The sequence below is a fragment of the Antechinus flavipes genome, chromosome 1 (assembly GCF_016432865.1).
Source record: "Antechinus flavipes isolate AdamAnt ecotype Samford, QLD, Australia chromosome 1, AdamAnt_v2, whole genome shotgun sequence".
NCBI lineage: Eukaryota > Metazoa > Chordata > Mammalia > Dasyuromorphia > Dasyuridae > Antechinus > Antechinus flavipes.
In genome coordinates, this window is record NC_067398.1 from 458,284,379 (window position 1) to 458,305,049 (window position 20,671).

Genomic DNA, 20,671 nt, shown 5'->3' on the forward strand with positions numbered 1-20,671 from the left:
AAATGAATATTCTTTCCCTCCCCTTTCTTTTTTTTCTTTATCTTTCTCTCTTTCTTTTTTCTTTTTCTTTCTTTCTCCATTTTTCTTATTTTTTTCTTTTATTCTTCCTTCTTGAATGGAAAGGCATTTATTTAAGTATTTATTGTGTATCGGGTACTATTCTATGTACTGGAAATACAAATAAAAATTAAGATACTTCTTGCCTTCAAGGAATTTGCATTCTAATAGGGAAAGTCATGTCCAAGGAATAACAAGAGGCATAAAGTGGGTTACATTAGAGGGAAAGGTAAATACATGGCAACAGGACAGATGGCTTGGGGTTTGCTAGATTTACTAAGCTGAATAAGTACTCAAAGAGAACAGTGTCAGGTCAAATGAAATAGATGCCTCATGTCCAAGATAGATAACTACTCTCATTATGCTTTAATTTGAATTTTAATGTTGCCTAGAATGTAAAAAAAAAACAAAACAAAACAAAACAAAACAAAACACTATGCCTATATTAGATATAAGGTGAAAAATAGTTTTCATGGTAAAATAAATTATAACTCTGTGTGTGTGTATGTTGGTGTTTAGGCTTAGACAAGCACACACAATATGGTATTTAGAAACTTGGATCATGCAGCATTGCCCAATTTTGTGCTCATTTTCTATTCTATTCTGGTCAATGATTTTTCATGTTACAAAATAAATTCCTGATCTTTGACTGCTGGCTCTGGTCCACTCTATGACTGGTGTAGAAATATATAAGGAAACAGATACATCTACGGAATTTCTACAAGTGAGCGATTGACCATTACTTTAAGTAATGAATGATAAAAAGGTAAAGTCATTCAATCTTTCTTCTTCTCCCAGACCTCACTGAACCTCTACAAGAAGCCTCAGTTTACTTTTAAGATTTTTCTTTCTGAAATGTCTTGTGATGGTGTCAGAAAACTCCTAAAGTAGCTAACAACAGCTAATAACAGCTGTGAAGAAGACATCTGCCCTTTTGATTTTTCTAGAGTTCAGGCTATCATTGCTGGTAGTCACAATACACTCCTAGGTTTTACTCAAGGAAGGAATTAAAGAAATACTAAATTCTTCCCTCAATAAATCAAAGCTAGAGCTTCACAAAAAAGTGACTTTTATTTTATTTTATGTTTATTCTAAATTTGACAAACACTAACAAATATGCACATTTCAATTAGCAAAGAATGGAAGAAAAATAGGATTGGTTATAAAATCCTATTAAGTATAACTTGTTTTTATTTTAAAATATATAATAAATTCAGCATGTTAGCCCTAAAATTGACCACTCATCTGAATCTTCCTCTGAACTTTCTTCTGAAACTTTCTGTACATTTTGTAAAGGTTTCATATAATTTGTTTGTTTGTTTATTTGTTTCCCTTAACCATTTAACCTTCCTATCCCCAATGTGAATAATATTGCTTTTGTAACAGAGAAACAATCATGCATTTATAACAAATTCATACACTGGCCTTGTCTGAAAATATATGTCTCATACTGTACCTCTAGTCCATCACTACTCTGTCAAGATATATAAAACATATTTGATAAGTTCTTCATCACTGAAAGTTTTAAAATCTTTCAAATTTGCTTTTCTTTATAATGCTGCAGTAAATTGTGTACATTGATATCCTTATTGTGCTCACTTCACTTTTCATCAGCACATATAAGTATTTTCAGATTTCTCTGAATCTAGCCCTTTTATTATGTCCTATGAAGAAATAATATTCTATTACATTCATATTTCAAAATTGGTTCAACCATGTTTCAATTGGTCAGCGTCCTTTCGGTTTCGAATTACTTGGTTGAATCAAAAAAAGTGTCAGTATAGGTAGGCTGTAGCCTCTTCCTCTTCTTTGATTTTTTTTTTTTTGGGGGGAGTGGTGGTGGTGTTGCATCATTAGTCACAAGATCTGTACAGTTTAATGAAATCTGGGGTATGGCTCCAAATTACTTTCCAAAATGGCTACACTAATATATAGCTCAAAAAAAACCAAACAGTACATTAGTGTGCCTACCTACTCATATCTTCTTTAACAACTGTCAATGTCCTGTGTAAAGGGTTGAAATTCCTAAAAGGTGTGCTTGAATCAGACAACTGAGCACTTGAGGCTAATTACCTATTGGCCAATAACTCTATTAGCATATGTTTAGAATTTCTCTTCTCTCAGTTAATGCTGGCTCAATGCTTGGGATTAAGAGAATTGTAGGTAAGGATTGGGGGTGGATTGAGAGATGCAGAAAACTTCACTTGGCCTCAGGATAAGGAGATTCTGGACTCTAGAATCAAAGAAGGATCCTTGGCAAAACTCCTGGAAGTTTTGTCCATCTCCTTCACTTCTCTCCCTAATGACCAAGGATTTTTGCTGATCCTGACTCTGGCTGATCCTGAGGCCTCCAGGGAACTAGTCTGGAATTTTCAGTCCTGTTTTTGTCCACAACATTTCTAGAATTGATCTCTTCTCAATGCTCATACAACTGTCATCTAAGTTCAGATACTTATCACCTGTGATATGAACTGTGGTAAAGGCCTCCTAGTTGATCCTTCTACCTAAAGTCTTTCCCCAGTCCAATTCATTCTCTAAAAAATACTTTCCTTCAAGTAAAACTCAAACTTTATCACCTTCCTATTCATTAAACTCAAGTGATTTTCAACTTTCTTTAGGATAAACTATAAAGATATGTTTTTCTTGTAATGTATTTCACAACCTGGATCCAACCAAGGTTCTCCTATCCTATCCACTGAACTTAGTAAACTAACTTTTCTCTATTCTTCCTACATGGCACTCCACATCCCTTTTCCATTTCTTGGTGCTGACAGTCTATGCCTGGAATGCACTCCCTACTCAGCAAAGCCTTTCCTAATTTCCCCTAATTGCTCGTGCTGTTCTTCCCCAAATACCTTGTGTTAATCGATGTAGTGTTTGTTTTATTTATATTAACTTATGTACATAAGCTTCTTGAGAACAAGGGCTCTTTCCTTGATTGCTTCCTCCCTCCCTTCCTCCTTCCTTCCTTCCTTTCTTCCTTCCTTGCTTCCTTCCTTCCTTCCTTCCTTCTTTTCTTCCTTCCTTCCTTCCTTTCTTCCTTCCTTCTTTTCTTCCTTCCTTCTTTCCTTCCTTCCTTCCTTCTTTTATAATTTGGTATTTTCATTACATAACAGAGTGACTGGGATATAGTGGATTCTTAATAAATTCTGGCTGATTTATTGATTGAGGTTTCATTATTAGCAAGTTTTCTTCATGTGAACATGAAACATGAAGATTATCATATGAAAAGAGATTTAGACTTGTTCTGCTTGACTATAGAAGTAAAAGTTGAGACTAATGGGTAGAAGTTACAGTGACAGGTTTAATAAGCAGAAATTTATCTCCTCCAAAATGAAACATTATTCAAAAATATAATTGACTTTTCTATGTGATCATGCATTCTTCATTACTGGAGGTTTTCAAAAAGAGGTTAATCATTTCATTTGCTATCTTAGAGACTGTATTCATAATCTGGGTAGGTATTGGACATGATCATTAAAGTCTTTTCCACCATAGTTTTATAGCTCTATGACATTACAGAATGATTTCTGGTTAGTTATTGCTTAGTCTACTTTACCTTGAAGTTTGGGCATCATGAGAAAATTTGGGACTAAATAGAAGTGAAGAAGAATGGTGAATACTTGGAATCCCTACAACCCAGCCTCTTCCTCTGGTGGACCTCTTGACTTTGAGGGTTGTGGACTGGAGAGCTAAGCTCACTTATTATGTGTTTACACTAAATTTTGCATCAATATGGTTAACCTCCCAAAAGTGGGAGCCACCAGGCTGCCTAAGAAGAAAACCACCTCAGTTTGGAAAAACTGATAGATTAAAACTATATTGATCAGTTTTTGGATTTGAGTGATGACTATACTTACTGTGTAGGTGAGACAAACTCAGAAAAAAAAAAAGTATCTCGGGTTTGAATCCTAACACTGAGATTTATTTACTAGTGTGCAATTAGAATACAAACTGTTAGAAATATAGTAGCATCTACTAACATTTCTCCTAACAATTTCTATGAAATTATTGGAAAACTTTCTTCTTTAAAAGGTTTGCCAATGACAGAGATTTTCATCCTACTGCTATAATAGGAAAATTTAGCTCATAAGTATGAGGAAATAATAATCTTACATAGGATTTTCTTGAGTGGACCCAGGTCTGTGAAGAATTAAGAAGGATGTTCATATCTGTTTCTCCTTTGTTTATCTGTTTTAATCTAATTTTAAAATTCTAAATTTAAATATCAAAAATAAGGAGTTTTCCACTTATAAACTGTTATTCAGGCTTTTCAGTTGTATCTGACTCTTTGTGATCCCATTTTTTGGAGGGGGGGGGGATATTCTTGGCAAAGATACTGGAGCAATTATTCATTTCTTTCTTCAGCTCATTTTTTTTTTTTTTAACAGATGAAGAACTGAGACAAACAGGGTTAAGTGATTTGCCCAGAGTCACATGGCTATTAAGAGTCTGAGGCCAGATTTGCACTCAAGAAGATATCTTCCTGATACAGGCTCAGTGCTCTATCCCTTGCTGCAACTAGCTAGCCATTTACAGATTAGATTATAAAAAGAAGATTATATATGAAGCTATTGTTCTCTATCACATACTATTTGTTTTCCCCAAAGTAATCTTCCTAAAGTACGGAATTGATGATATTATTCCCTTGCTCAATAAACTACAGTCTCTTCCTCTTTTTTGAAAATCAAATATAAAATATTTTGTTTGGTATTTAAAGCTCTTTACAACCTGACCTCTGTTTACCTTTCCAGTCTTATACTATATTCTAGCTATTGTGACCTACTTACTCCCACTCAGATATGGCACTCTTTTTCTTAACACATTTGTTCCATTGTTGTTCATCCTTCATTTTCAAAGAGGACCAGTGACATCATGGAGTGAGGTCTTGACTCCCCTGTGAATTGGATTTAAATGAGACAAACTTGCTCAAAATCATCAACCTCAACCACTCTTCCAGAGTCATCAAAGTCCTATCTCAATCACTTGTTTTGATTGTCTCTCAGGTTTGGAATGCTCTCCTTTCTCATCTCCACCTCTGAGAAACCCTGGCTTTCTTCAAGACTCAAATTAAACATCACTTTTTTGACATATCTTTTTTTGTCCCCCTAGATAAAAGAAACTTCCTCTCTAAAGTTATTTTTCTTTTATTCTGCATGTATCCTGTGTGTATGTGTGTGTATGTATGTATGTATGTATATATATTCATATGCATATATACATATATATACACACACACATATATTCTCTCCGTGTAATGCCCTTTAGATTAGAAATGATGTTTTCGCATCTCTTTGTCTCTCCATCCCTTATCACAGTGACTGGCAAAAATTAAGTGCCTATGACAAATGTGGAAATATGTCTAGAAGAATTTCACATGTTTGACCAATATCAGATTGCTTGCTGTATTGGGGAAGGGGAAGAGGGAGAAAAATTTGGAGCACAAAAGTCAATGTTGAAAATTATCTTTGTATATATTTGGAAAAATAAAATACTATCAAAAATAAATAAAATTAAGTGCTTGATATGTGCCTATTGGTTGATATATATGTATGCTATATGCTCCACACACAGTAGTGTCTTTAAAAATGTCTGTTGAATGAATCAGTGGGCTCTGCTGATTCTTAAGGCATTCTTTATTAGAAAAATCATATTACTAACACCCTTGAGTGGGGAGAGAGAAGTTTTTTTTTTTTTTTTCCTATTTCCTGTTTTCTCCATCACTGACCTAAGTGTCCTGAATTCACAATGTATATCAGCAAGTAAAAAAGACACAGACTCAGAGGAAGGGAACAAGGGGAAATTGAGGTCCACAAGAAGCCTTAGCCAGGCCACTAATGGGCTGCCAGTTACAGCCAAAGCACACACTTTACCGCCTCAATCACCCAAGTACTGAAGCCACAGGTTATGTTTTCTACCACAGTAATTGCTTCTTTTTGAAAAATATTGCTCTTCTTGAATAAATTGAAATTGAAGTTTTAGTCCCGGGTCAACAGAACACTAAGAATAAAAACAGCAAGAAATAAAAAGGGATCACTTTATTACTCCCACACAGGGATGTTACACAATTTCTTTCCCTAGAAGTCTTTAAAAGTAGGGCAGCTGCCCAACTGTCTAGGGTGTTTTAAGTGTGTTTTAAGCCTAGGGGAAGAGAGATGGGCAGGATGAGATAAGGAGTTCTCTTCCAGTCCTGTGATTCTAGGAAAATTCCATTTACCTTCCAAAATGTGGCAGAGATTGGGGGAGGGAAAACAGAGGTGAGAATAGCTTATTGGACTTATTGAAAAGAAAGCATTGAAACTCTGAGACTTGAAGAAAGATTTTTAAAAGAAACAGCAAAAAAAGGCTAAGGCTTGTCAGTCCTCAGCTATGCTTAAAATAGTACAGCTATGTAGGGGCTAGGTGGCAGAAGTATTGTAGCTAGAAATACTCTGAACTTGGTACTGCACCTGTCATTCAGCCGTGTGCAAATGATTTAAAAGCAAGAAAGGCTCAGGGTCCAAAGTCAATCTTTTCATTATAGGCTAGAATCCTCACTAATACCACATTTATATGTATATCACCTGCAACTTGAAGGAAATTTGTGGATTTTTATGTTCCTCACAAGGAATAATAGTAGTTGATGTTGCTATAGCACTTTAAAACTCCACAAAGCACTTCCTTCATAGCATTTTGCTGAGCATCTTCACGGTACTGTGAAAATAGAAATGGACTTGGAGTCAGAGCACCTGGGTTTAAATCCCAACTCTGCCAATTAATTGTGCTAGAGTAGACAGGTAGGTGGCAAAATGGATACAGCACTAGACCTAGAGTCAAGAAGACCTAACTTCAAATTGAGCCTCAGATGTTTACTTACTGTGTGATAAATCATTTGATTTATGTCTGCCTCAGTTTCTTCATCTACAAAATAGTAATAGTTCTTCCCAGGGTTGTCATGAGTATAAAATAAGATAACATTTGTAAAGTACTTTGCAAAATGAAATGTGCTACTATAATGTTATTAATTATTATTATTATGGCCTTCATTTTCTCATCTGCATTCATTAGGTACCTATATGTCTGGCACATTTGCAAGGCACAAAGACAAAAATGTAACAGACCCTGATCTTAAGAAGTTTACATTTGATTAGGAAAAGAAAACATATAAATAGTCTGATAGAAAATACATTTTTAAAAGAATATTTTTTTGGGAAGAGGGACCCAGACATAATAATTTGCATCCATAAAGCACCTCAAGATTTTCAGGGTGCTTTACATATATCTTATTTGATCCTAACAATAATCCTATGAGATACAGATACAATAAGTATCATTATTACTCTCCATTTTCCACTTCCACTATGCTTAGTTGAACTCCACAGAACATTCCAGCTTCCCCAGAATAAGTCAATCACCTGAGATCTCATCACCATGCAGATTGACTCAGCTTTTGATACTCAATGCTTTTTCAACTCCCTCAATTACCCTTTATCTCTGATTGAAGGCTTAAGTATAAACTTCTCCCAAAGACTCCCAAAGAATAATCACAATATCTCTGGAAGCATATGGACAAAGTGGAGTTGAACAAAATTTTAACTAGAGAACAGTTTTATATAAGTAGAGTAGCAAAGAATGTATATAAGAAAATGTATGCAGAATTTTAGGTCAAATTATTCCACCATTGGAAAGAATGAAAGTTTTTATTTTCAATAACATTTTATCTTCAAGTAAGCCAAATTGCAACATCTTCTTTCCTTCCTCCCCCATAGCCTCAGAAATCAGTCAGAACTGTTTCTAAGTCTGATCATAATAAGAAAGGATTTCTACATAAAGCCATTTTATAACCAGAAGCAGATATAGAATAACATATGTAGGCTTCAGAAAGTAGCAAGATCATTTGGAATAAAATGATTACAATCATTGCTTTACTTCACAAAAAATAACTGACAGCTTATAAAAGGAACTAAATAAGTGCTCTAAAATTTTATCTTCTTCACTCAAGTTGTAGGTCACTCAGCAGCTCCAACATATTAGATGCCAATATTTCTAGGATGAAAATGAATAAAAAAGTAGTTCTAGAGAACATGTTGGTTAATAATTTAACAACTAGCCAATAAGAAAAAATTTGGAGTCCAAGGTCTCCAAATTATCATTCTTTTTTTTTAAATTAAAAATATGTAATTGATTATTCCATTTTATCCTATGCAATTTATCTACTGCTAATTTAGAACAATCACATACGTATGATCAATCCATGGAGCAATGATTTCATCCATGGGGGTCTTCTCACTAGGCAATGTAGGTTCCAATTCCTCCATACAGATTTCATCCATGGGGGTATACTCACTAGGCAATGTAGGTTCCAATTCCTCCATACTTCTGTAGAGGGATTCTTAAACTGGGCTTTGTGCCTCTTATGGGATCCATGAATAAATTTCAGATTGTTTGTAACTTGAAACAAAAACTTTATTTTCATTAATCTTACATTAAATTTTTGCATTTCATTCTCTTACTACAAAAACATTATTCTGAGAAGAATCCCTAAGCTTTACCAGTGTGCCAAAGGGATCTATCACACACACACGTACACACACACACACACACACACACACACACACACACACACACAGAGACAGAGACAGAGACAGAGACAGAGAGAGAGACAGAGAGACAGAGAGAGACAGAGAGATAGAGAGAGACAGAGAGAACTTTAAGAACTTTTCCCTAAGTAAATCTTCTGGCCAATTTTTTTAAAAAAGTAATTGATGTAGAGTCAAATTTCTGGAAATGAACTTCTTCAAACTGAATTAAACTGTTGTTTGGATAGTAGATATGTCATTCTTACTAGATCCATTATCTGAGGACTTGGTGATATTTGCCAGAGAACTTCTACTCTATTGTTACAACCTTCAAGATTTCAAGGGTCATCTACAAAACATGATGAGGCATCTGTACTAGAATACTTAGATTGGCTGGAAAAATCTCTAAGGGGAGGTCCTAAAGTTCTGGTCAATGACATAGATACAGATTAGGAATGGAAACAGAATTTGAAAGAATGAGGGGTGTGTGTGTGTGTGTGTGTGTGTGTGTGCATGTATGCAAGAGTTACCTGATCTGTCTTATCCTTTATTAATTATTTAGCAATACCATTAATTCAGAGTTCTAAGTCAATAGGATGACCCCCTTGTTCCTAAAATCTGTTGGGATAACCACTGGAACCACCTGCTGTATTTGGAATATCTGTCTCTACTTTTAGTTAATTCCCAAGAACAAAGGTGATACCTAGTTTAAGATATGAAACCAGGAGGTGTTTCAGTATTAAATGAATGAATACATGAGAAAAAAATTTAAAATTACTATGTGCAAAGTATTGTACCAATTATTGAAGACAAAAATAGAAAAGTGATGTCTCTGAATTCAAAGAACATACATTCTAATGGAGGAAATAACACACAGAGAAGGTTTTAGTTAGTTGTCAGATAGAGGGGCCACATGGTCTTTCAGGTACAGTAGCAAGGCAGATGACAAAGCATTTTGTTTACTGGCATTGTCATTTTAAAATCATATGTGTTTCTGATATTGAATCATTCAGCACTATTGGATTTTGGCAGTGAGAACTTTATTTTCCAGGTCATCAATAACTGGTTACTGAGGAGTCAGGGGTATACCATCTACCTATAGAGGTAGTTGCCAGGTCAAAATTCCATAATGATTCCTGATGATGGCTGAAGGAATCATGTTAGAAACAAGATTAGTGATTATGCTACTGGGGGGTACTAATATAGAATTCATGAGCTTACTTAGCTACTGGTGCACTGGTTTTGAGATCACATTCCAATCCTGCCTCAGATACTAGCTGTATGGACTTACGCGAGTCACTTAACCTACTTTATCATCAGTTCTCCCTGAAAAATGGGGCCAAAAATGACTCCCTCCCAATGTTGTTATGAGGATAAAATAAGCTAATGTATATAATATGTTTGGCAAACATTAAGGGATCTGTTAGATTGTAAAGTTCTTCAGGGTAGGTACTATCTTTTGTCTCTTTTTTATAAACTCTAGGATTAGGCAGAAGTGTTTTTGTTTTTTTTTTAATAAACTATGATAATTCTTACCATTATTGCTCATCACAGTCTATTATAGTACTAAGGAATATTCATCCAGGCATAAATAATGATAGATGTTAAAAAGAAATTTTTGTCTAGGACCTCACCCTGATTGAAGAGACAAACTGAGAAAGTTAAAAGGATTAAGTTCAGCAAGCAGAAAAAGCAAAAAAGCATTAGGTGGGCTGCTCTTGATTCAATCTATGTACTGCTTTTTATAGAGAGGAGTAATTTCCATATAACAGAAAGACAATTTTGATTGGTCCATGTTTTAAATAAAGAGATGGGGTTAGTGCTACCTCAGTTTTTGAATGGTACACCTAATTTATGAGGAGATGGGATTAGAGTTGATATAGCTCATTACCATTTCATGGGGAGATGGAATTAGTGAGCATGTGCCACCACTATCTTCTGTAGTTTATCTGTTGAATATTCAAAGTTAGAAACAAGATTTTTAGCATGGAATCATTCAGATGGACTTAGCACAAATAGCTGGCTTCCAACAATAGCATCATAGTTGTTACAATCCAACAATAGCATCTAGTTAATAAATCAATCTTCCAGGGAGGGACTTTTTAACCCATCAGTAATTGATATCTAAGGTATAAAATGTATGGAGTAAATTGTATGCAACATCTCCAGGCTTAATAATTGCAGAACTATTGAAGAGCCCTAGTAATCTATGAGAATAAATGGACAGTGAAAGTCTCTGGCATGGAAAACCAGAATATAAAATATTTCAAAGAGATTAAAGAAACTTAGAACAGATGCAGGGGAGATGTGACTCAGAAATGACCATCCTATGTATTTGAATAATTAGTGGCACTATCTTCCTAAAAGCTCCACTTATTATTATTTGTCCTAAAATCCAAAATGGTGAGATGGTGGGTGGCTGCTTTTCACGAAGTTATTTCAAAGTGAAAGACTTGAGAGCAGTAAAAGAAAGGGTTGGGATGTCTCAGAATGGTCAAATTAAGACCCAGTGAAGCAAGCCATGTAAAACTTAGTAGAAAATCATGGGAAGACCTTTGGTTCCATCTGCTAACACAACCCCCTATTTGTGAGATCCTTGGTGAGAGATATGTGTGCATCACTAAGGGAAAAATCCTTTCTAACTTTTGCAGCCCTCTCATGTGTCTGAACTTTGTGAGAAGCTTCGTTATATAAAACCCCATCCTGTGAAGAAGAGATAAGGGGTACTATAAAACCAAATTCAGAAATAGTATATATGATGGACATGATAACTATAAAAATAACCTTAAGGCATCAACTACTGGCAGGGCTACCCCACTGTAACCAATTGATACACAATGAAGCCCCAAAGCTCACAGCTCAAGAAGAGGGAAGCAGAGATAGCACTGACAAAGCAAAGCATTAAAAAAAGCCAAGAATGGGGCAGTCAGATTTCTCTGCTTCAGAAAAAAAGACTATCTGTGCTTTTAATCAGACTATGACTATATAAGTCTGGAAGACATGTCTCCCGGGAAATTTAAACAACCTCCCTTTACCCTATTCCCCACCCTCTACATGTATGGGTATATTCACATGCTCATGTTAGGTGACAGGAGAAAAAGTGCACCCCATCTCATCTTCAGGACTGACTAGTGGCAGAGAAACATGCATCTTTATGGGACTCTATTGAAATTTTTCTTTTTTATTGTGAATTTTAAGATAGTCAAAAACACATTTCAGTATACAAAGATTATATAGTACTCTAGAAAAGTATAAAAAACTGTGAACCTTATATATTTTAGATTTTATGTATAAGTCTAAATATATATTATTGTTATTACTTTGTTACATATATGTGCATATATGCATATATATAATAAAAAAGTTATATATGTGTTATATATATATACATTATATATATACACATACACATAATAAGGTAGTAACAAAATTGCTCAAAATCTGATACTTTCTAGACATTTTTCTTTTATTCAATTATTGTTGGATAAAAGTGAAACCAAGGACTCATGAGGCAGTAAGATATTTTTGACCATTCCACAGAATCCCACTGCAGTATAGACCCCAAAAGTACAAAGAACTGGTCACTTTGTCCACCCTTGGTTGAAACAGATACAACTTGATATGATATTTTGATCAGCTGATGTCAACTAGACTCCTAGCACCCAAAAACATGGGCCAGGAATAAGGACTGAAGTTTTCAGGATGAGAAGGATAATCCATCAGGTTTTGATTTGTTCCCAAATACCTAATGAGCTTCCTTGTCTGCTTCAGGAAGCTGTTGACCTTAACAAAAAGAAAACTTAGCTGGAGATTTGTTAACTGGCTCTGAGTTATGTTTATCTATGGTGATTCCTCGAGGAAAGGTAAATAGGATAGCAGACAGAGGTAGCTATCATGATGCCTGGGTAAAGGTAGTGGATGCTGAGCACAGCAGGAGCCTCAGAATGGTTTGGGGGTCTGGCCCTTGACACTATGAGGGAATTCTAAGGGCAGGAATTCCTGGTTCCACCTGGGACCTTCGGATCTGAAAGCAAAGATGAGAAAGGCATAAAACCACATTTTGGAGAAGCAAGGCCAGACCTTGCCCTTCACTGATCCTGAGTCACATGTATTATGCAGTGGGCAGGGATTGGGGTGGTAGTGAGGTCAGAGATTAGTTCTCTATCAAACTTAAATTCTTTCTCCTCTTGGTCAATCTTCAACACAAGAATGGTGCTGTGTGTCTAGAATAATGCTATAGGTCACTCAGATAGGGGTTGCAGTAAAGGTAGATGTGGAATAAAGTACTGAAAGTTTCAGATCATATATTAGTTTTCCATAACTTTCCTATAATTTTTTTTTCATTATTCATTAATTTATTTGTTGATAGAAGTGACTTGCTGAGTAGGTTTGGGTAGGAGAATAGAATAGAAATGAGGATGATAGATAAACAATTACAATAATTATATTAAACTAAAAAATAAGAAAAAAAAATCCTGTTTCCTTTAACACTTTGTTCAAACACAACTTACTGTGCCTTTCCTTTATCCAACCAATCATATTTATTTTGAACATATTTTATAAATACTTATATCTGCATGATTGTTTTGATAGAAGATAGATTCCTTGAAGGCAGGAACTGTTTCATCTGATTTCAGGGCCTGTTACATAATATATGATTAGTTAATGCTTGTTGATTGATGAATAAACCTGGTATTTATGTGATTCTAAACTCACATATATTTTGTATTACTTGTCTTCTTGAGGCACATTTTATTCATGATTGGATGTGATCAGTCATGTCTTCTAGTCAGTGATGTGGTATGAATGATTTCCTAATGGTAAAGACAGTACTATGGTCTAAGAAAGGGACCACATTAGGGGCAGCACACAAAAATCTGTCCAATAGTATGTCCAAATAGTTCTGTTTTCAGGTATTGGATATTTAGGGACAATAGATTACAGAAACTATTTCTTTACATATTTTTGTACTCCCCCTGGTTAAAAGTGAACAATTTAAAAAAAAAATTCTTAAGTGATCAAAGTTCTTAAAAACTCAACTTCAGTCCTTTAGAGAATTTCTGTAATTAGAACCTATCAAGCAGGTGACAAATTAACTGCAAATGAAGGCAGAAATCTCAAATGTGTTAGATTTCTTAAGAGAACTTGAGATCCTATAAGATGCTGATTTGTATCTAGGGAAACCAAAATCATTACTGCCCTCTATGCAGCCCAAGAAACTTCAGTTGGATCAAGTAACCAATGCTCCAGCTAACCTGAGACCCACAGCATATTTTGAAAAGAACAGACAAAATAAGTAAAGCAATGCTCTAGAGGCTTTTTTTTCCCAGTTGCCACAATAGATATTGGTATTATGAAGACTAAAATTAATTCTACCTAATTTTCCAGTGGGGGAGTATTACTTTTATGCCTCTCTAGACAATTTATTTGATTTCATGCATCTGAATAAGTTAGTCTTGAATCTGAACTTGCCAAGCTATCAGACTTGTAAAGTCAATAGAAATAAAATCCCAGTAATGATAAGCCTCACTTCTATATTTGGGAATGATGGTGTTGAATGAGATGATCTCTGAGAGTTTTTGTGAGTTTTGATGGGCTATGCTAATAACTTCATGCTGCTTCCTAAAAAGGAATAAGCTGTCTGGATAGGTAGTGAATTCCATACTACAAGAGATAGATAAACTTGTCAGGAAAGGTACTGCCATTTTACTGAAGGTTTGGACCTTTGAGATTCCTTTGAAATCTAGTATTCCATATTCTATTATTCAGTTCAATAAATCAAATTTAAAAATATTTATTAAGTGGCTACCATGTGCAAAGCATAGCAAAGGAGTTGTGAATTAAAAATAAATAAATAAAACCAAAGACATAATTTTTTTTCCTCCAGGCACTAATAATCTGATAGGAGAGAATATGACATGTATGGAAATAAGTTGATTATCAGGTAGAATGTGATAAAATCAAGGAGTGGTCTGTGTTATTCATGGCCTCATCATCCCCTTCTTCAGGAAACTGCACTCAAAGTTATATCTTGCTTGAATATTCTCATGTATATGTATGAGAAAATAAATGGATTTATTCTATATCTTCTTTTATTTTAATCACAGAACCAAATTCACAGATGGAAGATCAGATGTCATCTTCTTTAACCTGTAATTGATCCCTGATAAATGGTCATCTAATTTCTTCTTTAAGCTCTCCAGTGTTGGTGAACCCTTTGGCTAACCAAAATGGCTAATTTATAGATAATGAAAATGCCTAGGAACTAAAGTTTCAAAAGAAGTTTGTGTGATAGAAAAGAAATCAAACATTGGATAAGTAATAAGTTTAATGGAAAAAAATCAAAATATAGCTTATTGAGCTAATTCAGACTACTAAGGCCTTTATCCTGTTGTACAACATCAGAAAACATTGATAAGGCCTGATATAATTCTTGAAAACTGCTATAATGTTTATTGAATGAGGCATTGCTTGAGCTTTTACTTTTGTGAATTTCCTTGGATAAACTAAACAAGTAGGAAAATGTGGATAACAAATCAGTTTGTTTAACCTACCATTCTTGAAGACAAAACACCCAGTCACTTGAATTTTGCCAGGTCTGAAAAACACTGAGTAGTATAAATGTAAACAGCTATCCTTGATATGTGAAATACATAGCTGTAAAGTCAACCAAACTTCTTCCCTTCTTTAATTGAACTCTTTCTTTCCTTAATGCAGCCTTGTGCTAGCTTCTTTGCTCAATTTGTCTGTCTTCATGATGTCCTCACAGAGTCTCTGAGCTGGGGAGCCCAATGGTCATCCCCACTAGCTCATCTAGACCAACCCATATCTTAGGAATAATTCTATCCACAAAACATCCAACAAGTAATCACCTAGTCTTCCCAGGATTGGGAACCTTTTCCTTCCTGAGGCAGCCCATCCCACTTATGGATACTTTTACTAATTAAGACTAATTAAGTATAAATTGCTTTCTATATAAATGATACTCATTGTTCCTAATTGTGTCCTCTAAACTAAATAAAGTAAGTTTGATGATTCATTTTCATGAAAAACAAGCAAACTACATACCAACATAAAACCTAATAGAACTATCCTTAGCTGAGATTTTATGTGAACTGAATTTTAGTCCTATTTTGGCACTAACTGTACCATTTTAAATCACTTATCTTCTCACTCACTTTACCTGAGTCTTTTTTTTTTCCTATACCCTAAGCATAGAATGTGAATTTTTTTTATATGGACATGTAAATATTATGGATGTTTTTTAGTACAGTGGTTTAAAGAATATAGAATGAAGTTTTCCTGCTCTCCCATGAAAGGATAATTTCTGCTGGAAGTTTAGATAGTATTAATAATATTGTGACAATGGATCCTACATGAAGCCCCTTTGATTTTGTCATTTGAGTGTTGTCTTTTTTAAGCAAGTGTTTTGATATTTAATATCTAATGAAGGAGTGTAATATCTGAACAGCTCACCAGGTGATGCTCTTGTCATCAGCCTTATCTTTTACTCTTTGGTGCATATAGAAGAACCCTTTTCTAAGAGGATGCAGTATACCTGGTGGCCACCAGAGAGCATTTGGCCTGTAAACATACCAGGCTGCTCCCTCACTAGCAAACTCCATGTAACTGAATTAAACAGCTCTGATTAAAGAAGGCTTGAAATTGGCTAGGTCTGAAATCAATCTAAGTGATAAAAAGGAATATTGCTCAAAATATTAAAATATGAAATCTATTCTCTGAGCTAGTTAGCTCAGAGGGCCCACCCATTAGTGGCGTCAACTCTCATATTTCACTATCTGATTCATTTATAGATTCAGACTTAGTTTACTGAAATTACATATGCTTATTCTACATAGAATAAAATGAAAAGGAAACTAAACCAAATGCTATATTAGGGAGACATCAGCCTGGGATCACCTCCAAGCTCTCCTCCAACTGCCCTTCTGGATCTTCGGGTACATACCAATAGGTGAATCTATACACATGAACACACCCAACACACACACACACACACACACACACACACACACACACACACACACACAAGGGGAGAGAGAGAGAAAGAGAGAGAGAGAGAGAGAGAGAAAGAGAGAGAGAGAGAGAGAAACTTCCTCCCTTTTCCTCTCCTCTCCTCCCCACACTCCTACACACTCACACTTTCTCCTGTCTCTTCTCTCCCTTCCCCTACCTCTTGGGAAAAGGAACCAGAGAAGGATGTTACTTAATCTGTTTCTGGATTATAGATTTAAAAAAAAAAAAAGAGGGGTATGACCCTGGGCAAGTCAAACCTCATTGTCCCCTTTTAAAAGGGGGATGGGAAGAGAAGGAGTAGTAGGGAAGACAGTGAAGAGTTTCACTCCCTATAACAGACTCATGGGCTCAAAGGGAAATCAATTTCAAAATAGCATCAAATCAAGAAGATTTATGGCAACTAATTCTCAACAGTTTTGGCTTCTGGTTACCTTATTTTGAGGTTGCACTTGTGATAACTTCCCTGCATCTCTATGTGATCCCCAGGCATCCTTCCAGTATTCCCATTTCTTTCTGAGATTCTGAAACACAAGGAAAGGGGAGGAAGATTGAAAGTGAAAAGAGGAACTTTGGAATATATAAATAACATCATTTTATTATAAAAGATGATTTTTTCCACATTGCAAATGAAAGTTCATTGGAGACCTCAGAAAAAGTAAGAGGGTTAATCACCATTCTATGTCAGGATCATCAGGAACCACTATTCCAATCTCTGTGGTTCTGATTTATTGCACTAGATCAAAGCAGAAGCAATTCTAAAGTAAAAGAGCAAAACAAATTCTTCTAGTCAACATTAATAATAAAAACAACTTACATTAACATAACACTAAAAAGTTACCAAGAATTTACATTAGGTTCTTTCAACTATTCTTTGATGCTTAAAAAGCTATATGAAAAGCTTAAGATAACCTCTCGAATAAGGCCAGAGTGCTAGCAAGTAGTGGACTGAGCACTTAAATGCTGGTTTTCTATCTTTCCATTGCTCTTCCCACTCCATTATGCTGTGTCTACCTACTGAAAATTGTTTTCCACTGTGACTTCTTGAAAATCTAAAGCAGGCTAGATGGATGAATCAAACCAGTAGGACTCAGTTTTCATCTCATTTTAAACTCCATCAACATTTTTTACTCCATGACCTACACATAAGAAAACAAGGTAGAATGTGATTAGATTCTTTCTCTAACTCAGTTTGTACACCTTCCCTTGATACCTGATCATAAGCTAGATATAGCCTGGCTACTGGTATTCCTCATCTATATCTTTACCTTGAGAAATTATTTAAAATACATGTTATTCCATAAACCACTGGATAAATGTTTATTCTAGCCCTGGATGTAAACAGGAAATTCAGATATTTCACATAATGTTTTGAGGAATGTGAAAGAAAGGATTCTATATTTCAAATGCTTATTAGATACCTGTAGGGAATTAACAGGATATTTTTAAACTGATCATAAGTGGTTAAATATTTTATTTGTGCTGTCAAAATTATTGATTAATAAAACCAATTTTGGTAATGCATAGTAGCTGCTATTGAAAATAGAACTAGAGTCCTCACAGTTTCTTCATATAGTGATCTCACAAAGGATAGCTCAGCTTGTCTGAGATGCAAAAAGTGTTTTAAGGAATGTAAGAAATGCCTTGCTGGTCTCTTCAGCCTAGCAATTTGTATCTGATAGTGGCTTAGAAGAGTGTTTTTTTATGAAAAGAGTAGAAATATTAAAATAACCTCAAAGACAAGGGATAGAACTTCAATATTTTGAATATGCCTTTAATAATTAATCAATCAAAAAGCATTGACTATGTGCCTGGGACTGCAGAATACAAAGAAAGGTAAACAAATTAACAAACCAAAAAACTTAGTCCCTCCACTCAAAAAGGTCATGTTAAAATTGGGGAGGGGAGAGTTACAATATATTCATAAATAACTGTATATAATATACATGTTGGCTAGATGACAAAATAATCTTGGAAGGGAAGGCCCTAGCTGCTTAGGGGACCAAGGACTACTTAAAGAAGATGGACCATGATCTGAGTCTTGAAGGAAGCCAGGGAGACTAAGAAGCAGAGATGATCAGGGAGTGACCATTCCAGACATAGCCTAGAACACTTTATATAAACATGAAATATAATTAACTAATTTTTAACATAGCCTGTATTTCTTCATTTGTTGTAATTTTTCATTATTATTGCATGTCAGAGGGTAATCTTTAGTTACACAGATTTACCAATCTGTCCTAGTTTGGATGCCTGAATTTCTGCCTGCTGAGGGTGAGGGATTTTGGTTTCTTTCTTCTAAGCCCCATTTTCTGAACACTACCAAGTATGATAATGGAGAAACATATTTCTTCCCTTTTTCAGAAAGAGTGAATTCTACATTCAAATGCTCTAATATACACATTAGCTTCTCTGGTTTAAATGTCATCACAAATGATAACTATGCTGGACTGCGTGGCGGGATGCATTTTAGACAAATGGTAATATCCCAATTTCTTTTTCATGTCAAAGTCATGGAAACTCAAATCCCTCTGGGAATTGCCAACCATGAGTACTATATACAGTACAGTCTCCTGCCTTCAACAAACGAGCCCAGGCAGGACACAGAATGCCAGAGATGCTTTACTAGTACTCAAGAAGAAACTTTCCTGTGGATCTCTTCTCACTCCCAACACTTAGCTTCTTATAGTTTTGCTATCCAGTTATTCAGGTCATTTCCAAGCTTCTTTGAGGTTAATATAGACCCAACAATCCCTACCATGACAATGGAAAGGAAGGGGAAATAATTTATGATTCAAATTCAACTTCTTCCAAATCCTATTATCAAAGATGATAGTTGAGTCATAGCATGGAATAGAGTTCAATAAATAAGTCCAAGTTAAACAGCATTGTATACTTCCTTCTTTTTTGCCCACTGTGTGTGTATGTGTGTTCATTTGTGCTGTCAATGAGCTCAGAAGTAGAAGAAAGAACGTGAAATTTACATTTGAGAGTATTCAACTGAAAAGGTATGAAGAAGATACAAAGAAAACTGCTAAGTGAAATGTTATATTACCTTTAAGTGCAAGGAAAATGAAGACTGGTACCTTCAGTGACCATAATCACTTAGGAAGAGTGAAGTAGGAGGGTTGGGACTGGAATCTTTATCAAAACCAGCATACAATCAACATCAAGGACCAAAATCTCTTCTCTGGTACTAAGATCAAAGGATATAAGACATAATGAAGGATAAAGAAATGGAGATTGTAAATTGTAGTCAGGGAGATCTGCATAGGATCAAGAGATAAATCACAGGCAGTATTGGTAAATGAACTGTCAAGTATAACTTGCCTTCCCAAAGCTTCAACCTTTCAGGGTAGGATAGGTATATTTTCCTCTGTAACCCTTTGGCTGACACATTTTCATAATTGCTGGTCAGATCCACAGTATCTTCCTTTCTAGGGTCACAGGAGGCTGTGGGCTTAGATATGTAGTTACATTGTAGATGAGGAGGATTAATTTCAATGGGAGGGAACTGGGAATGATGAAGTCATCATATTCATAATCAATCAAGGAGTGAGGGGATAGACTTCTGAGTAATTTATAACTTTATTCAACAGAATCAATTTTGTGGGGGAAGAATTGAATATGTGAATGTGTGTGCTTGCACTGGGGAAGAAGATGGTAGAGGGAGACTAGTGGGCTGATTGGGCAAAGCTCCAGATTTAAAATCACAAGCAGTCACAAATTCCTCATTATATAGATGAAGAAATTCAGGCCTAGAGAGATTAAATTAATGCAAATAATAAGTGGCAGAGCATTGATATAACTCAAATGTTTAGATTAGACATGCTTCCTCCTTCCTTGAAGTTAATGGTCTCTTAGGTAAATAAAACAGAGAGATCTACAATACAAAATATTGCAAAATAGGTGTCATTAGACAGTTACAAAATAAAATATGTGTAGTCTTATGGCAAAGGTAATTTTTGCCCAGGGGAAAAAGGTGGCATTTAAATGGTGATTAAGCAAATAAAGAATAGCACAGA

General features: G+C 35.2%; 1 long non-coding RNA gene across 1 annotated transcript in view; it reads right to left on the bottom strand.

The window, feature by feature from the left end:
* The window catches only part of LOC127543820 (uncharacterized), a 46,408-nt gene that overhangs the window by 1,170 nt on the left and 24,567 nt on the right, over positions 1-20,671 (bottom strand). Inside the window, exon 3 of the long non-coding RNA XR_007949312.1 lies at positions 17,081-17,170. This is a non-coding gene — a long non-coding RNA (uncharacterized LOC127543820). The remainder of the gene's footprint in view (positions 1-17,080; positions 17,171-20,671) is intronic.